Source organism: Triticum urartu, chromosome 6A (genome assembly GCF_056163025.1).
Source record: "Triticum urartu cultivar PI428250 chromosome 6A, HENAU_Tu73, whole genome shotgun sequence".
Classification (NCBI taxonomy): Eukaryota; Viridiplantae; Streptophyta; class Magnoliopsida; order Poales; family Poaceae; genus Triticum; species Triticum urartu.
In genome coordinates this window covers 416,859,957-416,873,224 of record NC_141878.1, presented here as the reverse complement: position 1 = coordinate 416,873,224, position 13,268 = coordinate 416,859,957, and positions in this window count along the sequence as shown.

The window sequence follows — 13,268 nt, the reverse complement described above, 5'->3', positions numbered from 1 at the left end:
ATGGCCGGTTTACTAATGATGAACCATGACAGGGCCCCGCATTGCTCATCTGGGCTCTGACATGCGGATGAAACTTAAAGCGGCCTACACCTTAATTGAGTAGCTGTTCTCTGGATCCCAACGTGCCATTTGCACTGCAGCCTATAACAAGCCGACGCCATCGTTGATAAAGGAAACAATTGAGAAGCTGGCCATGCTACCTGCCCGGATCAACGAACTGAAGAGATCAACCACAAGATCAAGAGAGCTGACCACGCTAATCCGGGCCAAGGCATGGATTCCGGATCTTGAACCGGCAGATATCATCAAAGGGTATCCTGGCGTTAAAGAAGACGGCTCAGACTTCAATAATGACGATCTGTGAAGGCTGACAAAGGAGATGCGGCCAATAGCAAGCAAACTGGCAGAGGACACAGATTTATCTCATTTCCAACCGGTTTATGATGCTGAGGGAAAGAGATAGCCCGCGGTGATCCATGATGTTGAAGATCTTGTGCCTCCAATCCGTAAGCATACTTATGCTCCTGACATTGACCCCTCCAGCCTTATCCATGAAGAGGCCGTGTTTCAAGCTTTAACTGGAATCGATTGGTCGACGGTTGATTTCCAGTGTCTAGGGAGGGATGAAGAGGATGTGACCGCGCAAGATGACCCTCAATCGTCAAGCCATCGCAATGAAGAATCCTAAACTGGTGGCCAGTTTATCAGCGACAGTCTGCCACTTCTTGAAAACAATGATTCAATTTGGGCCGTTTTGAAGCGCCTTGTAATAGGATAGCAGAAACACCTTTACCTGCCATGCCATCGAGCATGTTTGTGTTGCTTGATACCTTGAAGACTTGTTCCGCTTTTGGGATCTATTTATGCATAGTCCATTATGATTTGTGTTCCTGCATATAAGAACTTGAAAGCGTCCTAGTGGTTTACCACTGGACGGGTCATGATGCCCAAAAATATATACATAACTTGGATGCTAACCAAGATTTGTATTAATCAGATAAAATAGATGATATCTGTGACATACCTCGTTGGCTGACCAACTGCTTGTATGGTAACGGTGAAAAACACTAATTCAGAGTGTTGATGACTCCTTGCCCTCTTGCCGGTTCACATAAAAACCGTACTGGGCCATAATAGTCGCTGACTTGTTTGTATAATACTGGTAACATCTAGTCAAAACCAGACCGGAGCAATGTACTACTGGTTTAAAACTGATCATGTACTGACAACTAAGCGTTGAAAGTCACGCCGGATTGTAATAAACACCGGTGTATCAGAAATATTCATAAATCCCTTATCAAAGGATAAAAACAGTAATTCAAAAATAAATATACAAGGCTTTTCATGGGCTGCCAGGCCCTAAATCAAGGCTTTTCATGGGCTGCCAGGCCGCTAAGTTAAACCATTTTGCAAAGCCTTTTAAGATGGACCTCAATCTTTAACCAATCACCGTTTTAACTTTAACAAGTTCAGGGTCCATGGGATTGACTTGTCAAACGTTCGATGGGCCATACCAGGTTTACCTAGACGAAGTGGCTTACTTAAAGAGGCAGGATGACCCGGGGTTTTAGGTGAATACACCTGGCTTCCAAGCCTGGCTTGATAGCCTATTACAAGGGTGCCAGCTCGTTGTTCTTTGAGAAGCAAGGAGCCCCCAGGTAATATTTGAGATGTGCTCAATGGTTACCTATATTTGAGTTATGCTTGATGTTACAGACTCTCTTTGGTTCCACATAATTTCCTTTTGGCTTTGAAGCCTATCAAGAGGTGTAGCTATGGTGTGAAGATAACCAAGCCCCCTAGTGATATTCCTTTTTGGTTTTTAAACCAATCAAGAGGTGTAGCTATGGTTCGGATACGACCAAGCCCCCTAGTGACTTGCATTATATCTGTGTGGCCTTATAGGCCGGTTTAATAAAACTCCGCTTTGTCAGTAGAAACCCTTGTGAAACCACACGTGATGAAGAAAAAGAACAGAGACCCCGCTTTAGCCGAGGCTCCGGTTTATTATCTAATATATACATTGTCATAAGTATGTGCATAAGAAGAGCTTGTGGCTCAAGTATAGTAAGGCCGAAGAAGGGCTATATTCCATGGCCGCTTGGTCTCCTCCTCCGATTTACGTGAGTCTTCATGCTCTCGAACATCAATGAGGTAGTATGACCCGTTGTGCAGATTTTTGCTGGCCACAAAAGGTCCTTCCCAAGGTGGGGATAACTTGTGCATGTCAATCTGATCCTGGATGAGCCGGAGCACCAGATCGCCTTCTTGAAAAGTTCTGGTCTTAACCCGGCGGCTGTGATAACGTCGGAGATCTTGTTAATAAATCGCCGAACGTGCTGTCGCTAAGTCACGCTCCTCATCTAACAGGTCCAGTGAGTCCTGACGTGCTTTCTCATTCTCAGCTTCAACATAAGTCGTCACATGGGGCGAGTCATGATGGATGTCGCTAGGGAGAACCGCCTCCGCTCCGTAAACCATGAAGAAGGGTGTGTAACCCGTAGATCTGTTAGGTGTGGTGTTGATACTCCATAACATATAAGGTAACTCCTCCACCCAACAACCCGGTGTCCACTTTAATGGAACCATAAGCCGGGGTTTAATACCTCTCAAAATTTCTTGATTTTCCCTCTCTGCTTGACCATTAGACTGGGGGTGAGCCACTGATGCTACATCAAGCCGGATGTGCTCACGTTGGCAAAATTCCTCCATCTCACCCTTTGACAGATTAGTACCATTATCAGTTATAATACTGTGTGGGAAACCAAACCGGAATATCACTTTTTTGATGAATTGAACCGCCGTGGCTGCATCACACTTACTGACTGGCTCTACTTCTACCCATTTGGTAAACTTGTCAACTGCCACTAACAGGCGGGTCTTTTTGTCCTTGGATATCTTAAAGGGTCCAACCATATCGAGCCCCCAAGTGGCAAACGGCCAAGTGATTGGAATCATCCTCAACTCCTGAGCCGAAACATGGGCGTGACGTGCAAATTTTTGACAACCGTCACACCTTTTGACTAAATCCTCAGCATCAGCATGAGCTGTCAACCAATAGAAACCGTGACGAGAAGCCTTAGCCACCAAGGATTTTGAACCGGCGTGGTGACCACAATCTCCTTCGTGGATTTCTCACAAAATCTCACAACCCTCTTGAGGAGATACACAACGCTGAATTGCTCCTGTGACGCTGTAATGATGTAACTCCCCATTGATTATAGTCATTTGACTTGGAACGCCGGATTATCTACCGGGCCAAGGTTTCGTCCTCCTGTAACTCGCCCCGGTTCATGTAAGCCAAGTACGGGACTGTCCAATCCAGTATAACATGCAAAGTTGCCACCAATTGGGCCTCCGGGTCAGGAATAGCCAACTCCTCCTCTGTGGATATCTTGATTGATGGGTTATGCAGCACGTCGAGGAAGACATTAGGTGGCACCGGTTTACGCTGAGAGCCTAGGCGACTTAAAGCGTCCGCCGCTTCATTCTTTCGCCGGCCTATATGGTCAACTTGATAACCCTTGAAATGACCAGCCACTATGTCCACCTCTCGTCGATATGCAGCCATGAGTGGGTCCTTAGAATCCCAAGTGCCAGATACCTATTGAGCCACTAGGTCCGAGTCACCGAAGCACTTAACTCGGTTTAAGTTCATCTCCTTAGCCATCCGAAGACCGTGGAGTAAGGCCTCGTACTCAGCGACATTGTTAGTACAAGGGAACATTATGCGAAGAACATAAAAAAACTTGTCACCTCGTGGGGAAGTTAATATGACTCTAGCCCCCGAGCCCTCCAATTGCCTAGACCCATCAAAGTGAATAGTCCAATATGTGTTGTCCGGCTTTTCCTCTGGTGCCTGCAACTTTGTCCAATCATTGATGAAGTCCACGAGTGCTTGGGATTTGATCGTTGTGCGAGGTGTATACTTGAGCCTGTGAGGTCCAAGCTCAATAGCCCACTTGGCAATCCGGCCAGTTGCTTCTCTGTTTTTAATGATATCTCCCAAAGGGGCTGAACTAACCACTGTGATAGGATGACCCTGAAAATAGTGTTTGAGCTTCCGGCTTGCCATAAAAACTCCATATACCGGCTTCTGCCAATGCGGATACCTCTGCTTTGATTCAATAAGCACCTCACTGATATAATAAACCGGCCATTGAATCGGATACTCCTTTCCAGCCTCCTTGCGCTTCACAACAATAGCCACACTAACAGCCCGGGCATTAGCAGCCACATATAGCAGTAAAGGCTCTTTATCGACCGGAGCCGCAAGGACAGGCGGTTCAGCTAACTGCCTCTTCAAATCCTCAAACGCTTTATCAGCCACATCACTCCAGACAAAGTCATTCGTTTTCTTTAGCATCTGGTATAAAGGGATAGCTTTCTCCCCGAGACAAATGATAAACCGGCTCAAAGCCGCAATCCAGCTGGCTAAATGTTGAACGTCATTGATACACGCCGGTTTAGCCAAAGACGTGATTGCTGAATTTTTTCCGGATTAGCCTCAATGCCCCTATTTGACACCAGAAAGCCCAAGAGTTTGCCTGCCGGGACACCAAAGACACATTTGTCCGGATTAAGCATCATCTTGTAAACCCGAAGGTTTTCAAAGGTTTCTCTCAAGTCATCTATCAATGTTTCCTCTTTCTTGGACTTTACCACAATATCATCCACATATGCGTGAACATTGCGCCCAATCTGCTTATGAAGACAATTCTGAACACAGCATTGATAAGTCGCCTGGGCACTCTTGAGCCCAAAGGGCATGGAGACACATCAGAAGGCTCCAAAGGGAGTTATAAAAGTTGTCTTCTCCCGGTCCTTAACTGCCATTTTGATCTGATGATAACCAGAGTAGGCATCCAGAAAACACAAACGGTCACAACCTACCGTAGCGTCAATAATCTAATCAATATGAGGGAGGGCAAAGGGATCTGCTAGGCAAGCCTTGTTCAAATCTGTGTAGTCCACACATATACGCCAAGTGTCGTTTTTCTTAAGGTCCAGCACTGGATTAGCCAACCCCTCTGGGTGAAAGACCTCCATGATAAACCCTGCGGCCAACAGCCGAGCTACCTCCTCACCGATAGCCTTATGCCTTTCTTCGTTGAAGCGGCGGAGAAACTGTCTGACCGGTTTAAACTTAGGATCTATATTAAGTGTGTGCTCAGCGAGTTCCCTCGATACACCTGGCATGTCAGAAGGCTTCCATGCAAAGATTTCCCAGTTCTCACGGATGATCTCGATGAGCGCGCTTTCCTATTTGGGATCCAGGTTAGCGCTGATGCTAAACTGCTTGGATGAATCGCCAGGAACAAAATCAACCATCTTAGTGTCCGTGGCTGATTTAAACTTCAACGCCAGATCGTGCTCCGTAGTTGTCTTTTTCAAGGAAGTCATGTCCGTCGGATCAACCTTGTCTTTATAAAACTTTAGCTCTTCCGTGGCACAAACCGACTCGTCGTAAGACGCATCACCATCCTCACATTCCAAAGCAATCTTCCTGCTCCCATGTACTATGATGGTTCCCTTATGTCCTGGCATCTTAAGCTGCAGATAAACATAACACGGCCTCGCCATGAACTTAGCATAAGCCGGTCGCCCAAACAGGGCGTGATACAGACTCTTGATTTTCACCACCTCAAAAGTTAATGTTTCTGACCTTGAATCATGATCATCTCCAAAGGCCACCTCTAGGGCTATCTTTCCCACTGGATATGCAGACTTACCGGGCACCACACCATGAAAAACGGTGTTCGACGGTTTAAAATTCTTATCTTTCAACCCCATACGGCAGAAGGTATCATAGTAGAGATTATTGATATTGCTTCCCCCATCAATGAGCACCTTGGTGAACTTATACCCCCAACTTGAGGTGCCACCACTAAGGCCAGATGACCCGAATTGTCAACCCTGGGTGGGTGATCCTCTCTACTCCATAAAACGGGTTGCTCAGACCAGCGCAAATACTGAGGCACTGTTGGTTCAACAGAGTTCACGGCCCTCTTGTGAAGTTTCTGATCACACTTGCACAAGCTAGTGGTGAATACATGATACTGCCCACTATTCAACTGCTTCGGATTACTCTGATAACCCGACTGCTGTTGCTGCTGATTCCCCTGATGGTTATAACCTCCCCGGTTGTCCTGGTTCTCTTGATTGTTATGTCCGGTTTGATTGCCTTGAAATCCTGAACCAGAGCTACCGCCTCCATAACCCGGCCCACGAAAACCACCTCCTGAACCGCCGGGCGGGTCATTGTCGTATTGAAACATGTTGGAATTCTTAAATTCTCGCATGATGTAACAATCCTTCCAAAGATGTGAAGCTGGCCTCTCCTTCGATCCATGCTTTGGACAAGGTTGATTTAACAGGCGCTCCAGATTGGGGCCTGAACCTCCGCCCCTCTGGGGTTGTTTGCCCTTACGACGCTGACCGTTATCCTGAGCATTGGTGTTAGCCACAAAGTCCAAACTATTGTCTGCCTTGCGCTTACCATTGTTCCCATGACCTGCCGGGTTATGCTGCTGTCCCTTGGTGTTGCCGTTCTTCTTCCCTTTCCCTGGTTTGTCCTCCTCTGAGTCAGGGTCTTTGGTATTATCTGAATCGACATATTTAACCAAAGCGGCCATAAGCATCGACATATCATTGCAGTGACGTTTGAGCCTTCCTAACTTCTGTTTTAGCGGTAGAAACCGGCAATTGCCTTCCAATGTTAACACTACTGTATCCGCATTGATGCAATCCGACGAATGCAGAATAGCTGAGACCCGCTTCACCCAATGGGTTGTAGACTCTCCATCCTCTTGAACACAAGCGGCCAGGTCCACAATCGACATAGGATGCTTACAAGTATCTTTAAAATTCTGGATAAATCGGTGTTTTAATTCGGCCCATGATCCGATAGAGTTAGCTGGTAAGCTCTTTAACCAAGTACGAGTTGTCCCCTCCAACATCATGGTGAAGTATTTAACACACACCACTTCATCCACATCCAACATCTCCATTGCCATCTCATAAGTTTCAACCCATGACTCTGGTTTCAAATCAGCGGTGTAATTGGGAACCTTAGAAGGGACCTTAAAATCCTTGGGCAGTCGTACATTGCGCAAAGCGGGGGTAAGCCACGGCACCCCTAAAGAACTAAAGACCACGCCTGGCTCCACTGAAGCGGTAGGGCGAACCGGAGTAGGTTGACGAGCTGCATGCAGAGCTGCTAACTCGGCCTCTCGACATGCACGACCATGATCCACCACATCCTGCGCATTAGCACCTCCACCTGGCGGGTTACGGTGACGTGCACTGCTTGATACAGCCGGTTCATCCTCGACGTGCCTACTATAGCTCCGACTTCGATGGGGGGTGGAATGAATCCTCTCGCGACTATGCGAATAAGCCTGCTGCTGGATCAAAGTTGTTTGAAGGAGCTCTCTGGCCGGTCGTGTCTCAATCGCAACTGGTGACTCACCGTCGGTTGGGAGGGGTGCCAATCGTGAAGCGGCGGCCACAATGTTGTCCAACGGGTTGGAGTAATGCCCCGGGGGCGTCGGAACATACTGTGGCACAACGTTGTTCTGACGAGGCGGGTCCATCGCGCGCAGCTGAACCAGCGCTCCTGTTCCCGGTGCCTCCGTTTGGTTTATCACTGGCTGGTTACTAGTTCCTGCTCCTGGCACGTTGAAGAGATTTCTTGGCTCATAGCCCGGCGGGAGGTGCGACTGGTATCTTCTTCTCATGACTTCATCTGAGGCATTCTGATCCAGCCTAAGCCGGTAGGCCTGAGCTTGCAACTCGGCCCATTCTGTAGCCATTATGGCGTTCTCTGCCACTAGGTCCGCTTTAGCCTGAGTTATCTGATCTTTCACCTTTGCAATCTCTGCATTGTGCTGATCTCGGGCTACGGTGTCCACTTCTATTTCCATCAATGTTGCCAAAGCGTCGAACAAATCAGACAGAACTTGAGCCAGAGGTGGCGCGGAGCCCCTGCTCCCGCTGGCGTTGCTGTTGCTGAACCGGAGAGCATTGCCGCGATGGTAGAAGAGTGATGCGTTGGTTGTGTACTGGCCATGAAGACAGCGACCCGGTTTGGCAGATCGAGGGGGTCCGGAATACTGTTGCCATCGGAACCTCCGCTAATCCGGCCGTCCTGCAACTGGTACAGCGACTCGGTCTATCCGGTTGAACTCTCGACATCAGAACAGACAACGGTTTCTCCATCAGATGCCGGTCCATCATCATATTCTGCTCCATGGATGACACCTACGAAAACATGCCTTGGTACAGGCTGAACCGGGGTAGGGCTTGCACACTGAGCCATCTCGATGATGTCGGTGCAGGTGTCTGGCTCAGGGCCCGATTCGCCGATCTTGCCGATGAAAACGTGAATTCCACCAAAGGGGATCCGGTACCCGTATTCGACTGAACCAGCCTCGGGACCCCATCCTGCGTCGTCGATGTAGAGCTTGCCGCGACGACACTTCGTCATCCGGCCCACAGCGTATCCCTTGAGTCCATCAAAGCTGCCCTTCAAGAACTCGAAACCATCGTGCGATAGCCCCATGGTGGGCGCCAACTGTCGTGGGTTTGTCATGGCAGATGTCCTCGTGAAAGGACTTAGTCATGGAGCCATCGCTACGAGTTAGCTTAAAGGGGTTAAACTAGACAAGGGACACGAGGGATTTTATACTAGTTCGGCCCCTTCGATGAAGGTAAAAGCCTATGTCTAGTTGTGATTGGTATTACTAGGGTTTCGATGACCAGGGAGCGAATCCGCTTTGCCTAGTTCTCGAGTTGTTGCCTGTTGTCCCTAAACCGCTGTCGGGTCGTCCCTTTATATACATAGGTTGACGCCCGCCGGTTTACAGAGTCCCGAGGCCGGATCATAAACGTGTCCGGCTCGGTCTCTATTCCTTCTAACTTACAAAACAAGTTACATGAAAGAGTCGGTTTACATCTACAGGCCTTAACCTGCCTTTGGGCCTTGGGCCTTCGTAAAGCGCCACCATCCTTACGTCTTCCTGGGCTTCTATATTCATGGAGTTAACCCGACCACTCCTAGCCGATTTACCTCCAGTAGTCATATCCCCAACAGAGCCCCCAAGCAATATTTTTGAGATGTGCTCAATGGGTGCCTATGTTTGAGTTGTGCTTTTGCAATAGACTCTCTTTGTTCTTTTGAACAAAAGAGCCCCCAAGCCAAGTTTTTTTGTGGCCAATAAGCCGGATCAAAGGGTAATCATAACTTCTCTCTATAAAGCAAAAGCCCCCAAGTGACCAAAAACTCTTTAAGAAAAATTGACAGAGGCCCTGCTTTAGTAGGGATGCCGCTTTATTATATTGATCATAATATATACATTGTCAAAAATATGTACATCAGAAGAGCCAGTGGCTCAAGTGTAGTAAGGCCGAAGATGAGCAATATTCCACGACCGGCGGGTCTCTTCCTCCGACGTGCGTGAGTCCTTGTGGTCTCGAACATCGATAAGGTAATATGACCCATTGTTCAGATTCTTGTTGACCACAAAGGGTCCTTCCCAAGGTGGGGATAACTTGTGCATATCAGTCTGATCTTGGATAAGCCGGAGCACCAGATCGCCTTCTTGAAAAGTTCTGGTGTTAACCCGGCGCCTGTGGTAACGACGCAGTTCTTGCTAGTAAATCGCCGACCGAGCCGATGCTATATCACACTCCTCATCTAACAGGTCAAGTGCTTCCTGACGTGCTTTTTCATTATCAGCTTCAACATAAGCCGCCACATGAGGTGAGTCGTGACGGATGTCACTAGGGAGAACCGCCTCTGCTCCGTAGATCATGAAGAAAGGTGCATAACCCGTAGACCTGTTGGGGGTGGTGTTAATGCTCCATAATACGGAAGGTAACTCTTCCACCCAACAACCCGGCGTCCTCTGTAAGGGAACCATAAGTTGGGGCTTGATGCCTCTTAGGATCTCTTGATTGGCTCTCTCATCTTGACCATTGGACTGGGGGTGAGCCACTGATGATACATCAAGCCGGATATGCTCAGGTTGAAAAAATTCTTTCATAGCACCTTTGGAGAGATTAGTGCCATTATTTGTTATAATGATGTATGGAAAGCCAAAACGGAAGATCACCTTCTTCATGAATTGAACCGATGTGGCTGCATCACATTTACTGACCGGCTCTGCCTCTACCCACTTAGTAAACTTATCAACCGCCACCAAAAGGCGGGTCTTCTTATCCTTGGACCTCCTAAAAGGTCCAACTATATCAAGCCCCCAAACTGCAAATGACCAAGTAATTGGAATCATCCTCAATTCTTGAGCCGGCACATGGGCTCGTCGTGAAAATTTCTGACATCCATCACACCTGCTGACCAGGTCTTCAGCATCAGCATGAGCTTTTAGCCAATAAAACCCATGATGAAAAGCTTTAGCCACAAGAGTCTTTGAACCGGCATGATGACCACAGTCTCCTTCATGAATCTCACGACCCTTTTCTGGAGAAACACAACGTTGAAAGGCCCCTGTAACACTATGGTGATGCAGCTCTCCATTGACAATTGTCATTGACTTAGACCACCGGGTTATCTGCGTGGATAAGGTTTCATCCTCAGGTAACTCGCCCCGGGTCATATAGGCCAAATAAGGGACTGTCCAATCAGGAATTACATGAAGAGCTGCCACCAATTGAGCTTCTGGGTCAGGAATAGCCAAGTCCTCCTCTGTAGGTAACTTGATCGATGGGTTATGCAAAACGTCAAGAAAAACATTAGGCAGCACTGGTTTACGTTGAGAACCCAACCGGTTTAAGGCATCAGCCGCTTTATTTTTTCTCCGATCCACATGCTCAACTTGATAACCTTTGAAGTGACCAGCAATAACATCCACTTCTCGTCGATAAGCCACCATGAGTGGATCCTTAGAATCCCAAGTACCAGAGACTTGTTGAGCCACCAAATCTGAGTCACCAAAGCACCTACCCGGCTTAAGTTCATCTCCTTAGCCATCCGAAGACCGTGGAGCAAGGCCACATATTCAGCTGCATTGTTAGTGCAAGGGAACATTAAACGGAGAACATAACAAAATTTATCACCTCTAGGGGAAGTGAGCACAACTCCAGCCCCCCGAGCCCTCCAATTGCCTGGACCCATCAAAGTGAATAGTCCAATACGTGTTATCTGGCTTTTCCTCGGGCATCTGCAGTTCTGTTCAGTCATTGATGAAACCCACAAGCGCTTGGGACTTGATAGACGTACGAGGTACATATTTTAACCCGTGAGGTCCAAGCTCAATGGCCCACTTAGCAACCCGGCCAGTTGCTTCCCTATTTTGGATGATATCTGCCAAAGGAGTAGAGCTAACCACAGTGATGGGATGACCCTGAAAATATTTCTTAAGCTTCCGGCTTGCCATGAAAACCCCATGCACAAGCTTCTGCCAATGTGGGTATCTCTGCTTGCACTCAATAAGCACCTCACTGGTATAATAAACTGGCCGTTGAACCAGATATTCCTTGCATGCCTCCTTCCATTCCACCACAATAGCCACGCTGACAGCCCGGGCATTGGCAGCTACGTACAACAACAATGGCTCCTTATCAACAGGAGCAGCCAAAACAGGTGGCTCAGCCAACTGTTTCTTCAAGTCCTCAAACACTGTATTAGCGGCATCACTCCAGACAAAATTATCTGTCTTTTTCATCATTTGATACAGAGGGATAGCCTTCTCTCCCAACCGGCTTATTAATGCCGCAATACGACCCGCTAGACGTCGCACATCATTGACACACGTCGGTTTAGCCAGAGAAGTGATGGCTTTGATCTTCTCCGGATTAGCTTCAATGCCTCTGTTAGACACCAAAAAGCCCAAGAGCTTGCCTACCGGCACATCAAAAACACACTTGGCCGGGTTAAGCATCATTTATAAACCCGAAGATTATCAAAGGTTTCCTTCAAATCGTCTATCAATGTCTCTTTCTCTCTGGATTTCACCACAATATCATCCACATAAGCATGAACATTGCACCCAATTTGATCATGAAGGCAATTCTGCACACATCTCTGATAATTCGCCTGGGGCACTCTTGAGCCCAAAAGGCATAGACACATAGCAGAAGGCTCCAAAGGGAGTTATGAAAGTTGTCTTCTCCTGGTCCTTAACTGCCATCTTGATCTGATGATAACCAGAATAAGCATCAAAAAAACTCAAACGCTCACAACCCGCCGTAGCATCGATAATTTGATCAATACGAGGGAGAGCAAAAGGATCAGCCGGACAAGCCTTGTTTAAGTCCGTGTAGTCCACACACATACGCCAAGTGTCGTTCTTCTTAAGTACCAGCACCGGGTTAGCCAACCACTCAGGATGGAAAACTTCGACGATAAACCCGGCTGCCAAGAGCCGGTCCACTTCCTCTCCAATAGCCTTCCGCCTCTCCTCGTTAAACCGTCGGAGAAACTGCTTAACCGGCTTAAATTTTGGATCAATATTAAGAGTGTGCTCAGTGAGTTCTGTTGGTACACCTGGCATCTCTGAAGGCTTCCATGCAAAGATGTCCCGGTTCCCACTGATGAACTCGATGATCACGCTTTCCTATTTTGGATCCAGATTGGCACTGATATTGAACTGCTTCGATGAAACACGAGGAACGAAATCAACCATCTTAGTGTCATCGGCCGACTTAAATTTGAGTGAAGGATCCTGCTCTGTGGTTGGCTTCTTTAGAGACGTCATGTCCGCCGGGTCAACACATTATCCTTATAAAATTTCAGCTCCTCAGTTGCACAAATAGACTCAGCATAAGCAGTGTCTCCTTCCTCACATTCCAAGGCTATCTTCTGGCTCCCATGCACCATGATGGTTCCATTGTAACCCGGCATCTTGAGTTGCAGATACACATAACAAGGCCGTGCCATGAACTTGGCATAAGCCAGCCGTCCAAGCAGAGCGTGATATGGGTTGTGGATCTTGACCACTTGAAAGGTAAATGTCTCCGACCTAGAGTCATGATCATCTCCAAAAACAACTTCCAGAGCTATCTTACCAACTGGGTAGGTGGACTTACCAGGTACCACGCCATGGAAAACAGTGTTTGACGGCTTAAGATTTTTATCGGTCAACCCCATGTGACGGGAAGTTTCATAATGAAGGATATTGATGCTACTCCCTCCGTCCATGAGTACCTTGGTGAACTTATACCCTCTGACCTAAGGTGCGACCATCAAAGCCAAGTGACCCGGATTATCAACCCGGGGGTGGGTGATCTTCCTGACTCCACACAATGGG